This window comes from Populus euphratica, unplaced genomic scaffold (genome assembly GCF_000495115.2).
Source record: "Populus euphratica unplaced genomic scaffold, PopEup_1.0 scaffold370.1, whole genome shotgun sequence".
Lineage (NCBI taxonomy): Eukaryota > Viridiplantae > Streptophyta > Magnoliopsida > Malpighiales > Salicaceae > Populus > Populus euphratica.
The window spans coordinates 1-3,634 of record NW_011500261.1 but is presented as its reverse complement, the minus strand read 5'-3'; positions in this window follow the sequence as shown (position 1 = coordinate 3,634).

Sequence of the window (3,634 nt, the reverse complement as noted above, 5' to 3'; positions counted from 1 at the left end):
TGTTAGCAAGTTGTCGATGATTGTAAAATTTGCACCAAGCTATTGTAAAATGCCGACGAATTAATTCCATCTGTAAATTCATCGTGAAGATGTCAAATGCTGACGGATACAGTCCGTTGGTAAAACCCTCTATGATTATTTTTAAATATGTTTTTAAAAAATTATTTAGAATACATAATATAAAATTATATAAATTAATAGTAAAAAAACAATTATGCAAATAAAATTTTCATTAAACATTAAAAACAAAAAAAATAATGTTAAATAATATTCATTAAAAAACTGAATGTATTTCAAAAAAATATTAACTTAACTATTAAAGTTAAATAATATTTATTACAAATTAATGTAATGGTGGAGCTGGAAGAGGAGAAGGAGGAGGAGGAGGTCGGTTGTTATACAGCCAAAAAGGAGGAGGCGCACATGTATCACCACTCTATGATGCCATGTTCATGACCATTTGACAAAGTTGTTCATAATTCGCTTTGAGTTGTGTATACTCCGTCGATAGGTGGTCATATTTTTTGATAAGATGAGCCATGTGTTGCTGCAAGGCCACAAACTCCTTAGATTGAGAGTTCGATACTAATTGGGATGAATCTCGATGCATTCATGAATTCTAATTAACCTCTATAAAATTATAATGACAACATGTATTAATTAATTATGTTAGGTAAATAAATTTGTAAAAATATTGGCTTACCTCGAGATTATCTAACAAACTAATTACAACTTCTCACAAATATTAAATATTTAGTATCAATTATCAACGTCCATATAATTTTATGAAAATTACAACTCTGCAATACTATTGATAAAAATTAAAACAAACTCATTAAACAGACTATTAATTATTTCAAAACAACATGTGTAATTCAGTAATCCAATAAAGTTTCAATAATTTACAAACACATATAATTTTACAAAATCTAAAACAAACCATAACAAGTATAAAATTATACATTCATATACTATCAGTTTGTTTGAGAAATAACAATAAAACATGTACATATACTAATAAAATACATATAATAAAAAAACAATAAAATTGACATTTAAATGTTAAAATTTTAAAAGATAGAATTACTTACAAAACTGATAAAATTCGTCGGTAAATCAAAACACGAATGTTGTGACCACAAAATTTCAAGAAATATTACTTGTTGTGCTGAGAAGAGGGAGATATTTTTTGGGAGGGGCTAGTTGTGTGCAGTAAGAAAGAGTTGGGATGAGGGAGAAGAAGATGAAATAGGGGAGGAGAGGGTTGGCAGAGTGGACATATATTAACTTTTGCTGATGGACTCATTGACAAAATTATTCTGTCTGTGAGTCTATCAACTATTCTAACAGTAAACAAGGCACATCACTGAATAGAGATTCTAGTTTGAATCCCTCGGTGATTCCGTTGGTATTTCAAAAGGTGAATCGATCACGTCACCTATAGAGTTCAAAAGGTGAATCGATCACGTCACCTATGGAGTTGCCATTTTGAATCCCTCAATAAGTCCGTTGGTAAAATCATTTGCAGAAACCTCCACGTTAGTGAATTGTTTTTTTAAAAAAAAACTTTTTTGAATATTTTATCTGTCATTCCATCGGTAAATACCGACCGAATATGTATGTCGGTATATACCAGCGGAATGATGGATGAGAAAATTTTTATCGGTAATTGTTACCTTAAATTACTGATAGAAGTATTCCATCGCTAAGACCATTGGTATTAAGTGAATTTCTAGTAGTGGATTAACGTTCAAAAGTCATCACCTAATATTATGGTCACTAGGAACTTATGGTTTGTGAAAATCTAAGTAAGGGATTGGTTGTGCAAGAGGAAGACATATCACCCTTATACACCCTATCTAAGATAAGCTACATTGTTGTTTGATTAGTACTTAAAAGTGTATTTTTTATCAAGGTTTTATATCATCATTTTGCACTTGAAGTATCAATAACTCCTTAACTAAATCATATTTTATAATAACGTATCTAATAATATAAGATACCTTTAATTTATGGTAAATGTTTATTTTTAATACAGGTATATCACATAAATGAAAGGATTGATTGATGAATTTAAGAACTGACCTTTACTTTGTGGTAAATGTCTATTTTTAATACAGGTATATCACATAAATGAAAGGATTGATTGATGAATTTAAGAACTGAAATTGAAAGGACAAAGAGATGGCTAAACTTCGAAAAGAGATGCCGGTGCAGTCCAAATTGGAATACTGTTTGGTAATTGGGTCATATTTGGAGCTGTAGATCTCAGATTTAGATCTAATTATATGGATGGAAAGGTAAGACATAGGCCTATAATTTTCATATAGAGCCCAAGATATGAAAAGGTCATTTTTAAGTTCAAATTGTAGCAATAACAAAGAAGTCTGAATCTATCTTCCAACCCGAGCACTGTTCAGTATTTGGCCTATATATGGAGTTTTAGAAGTCCAAATGACCTAAATTTTTTACACAAGAAAGCTGAGACAATTTCCTACAACTTTCATTTCAAGTGGCTCCAATTTTGACGTTATCAATGACGTTTTGGGCAGACAAAAGAAGATAAGGATTATCACCAAGTCAAGAGTTGGTCACTCACTCATCAATTAGTCATCAAATCAATAGTTCCCAATTTTGGCCTATAAAAGGAGGCATTTGCCATGCATTTAGGCATCTTGGTTTCCAGATCAAGATCATGCTCTTGCTTTCTCTTTTTGTATTTTTTGTAATGTTTATGCTTTGCTTTCATTAATATCAAGTTTATGCCTTTCATTTCCTTTCCTTTACTTAGTTAACTCTTATCTTATTTATGTTTTTATTTTATTTATTTATTTTTCTTTCTTTTATTATGTGTAGCTAAGTTTATTATGTCAAGGTGAAAGGTTACACTAATGGTGTAAGAATAAGTATAGTGTAAACTTAATATGGACTTTAATATTTGATACTAACATGTTTTGTATTTGTTATCTTGTTCACTCTTTAATACTTTGCTTGTTAAATAAGTAATCTTGATTTATGTTGTATAACACTTGGTACAACAAATACTTGTCACTTTCATAGCACATACTATATGGTATAACCGACACCTAAGCTATGAAAGGAACTTGATTTGTTGCTAACATAAGTTATAATCATGAATACTTGACGAGATTTACAAGTATTAGCATTAATCGAATAAGATGACTAATGTAATCATGTTAACAATATATAAACTAATTGGAACCTCCTTTGTGTGTGGTTTCCAATTGAATAATAAGAGTTTATACTATACTTATTTGACATACCATTAGTGGATCCTCTAACCTTGACATTTATTATTATCATCATTTAATCCTTATATTGATATTTCATCTCCAAGTTCTCATCTTCTTCTTCTCCTTCTCTTTCTTTATTATTATTATTATTATTATTATTATTATTATTATTATTATTATTATTACTACTACTACTACTACTGCTGCTGCTACTACTATTATTATTGTTGTTGTTGTTGTTGTTGTTTATAATTTGTACAATTAATCTCCCTATGGTTCGACCATGGTCTTGCCGGGTTATTTATTACTTTGACACTCCTGCACTTGGGAGAAGATGATTAGTACTTAAAAGTGCATTTTTATCATGGTTTTATATCATC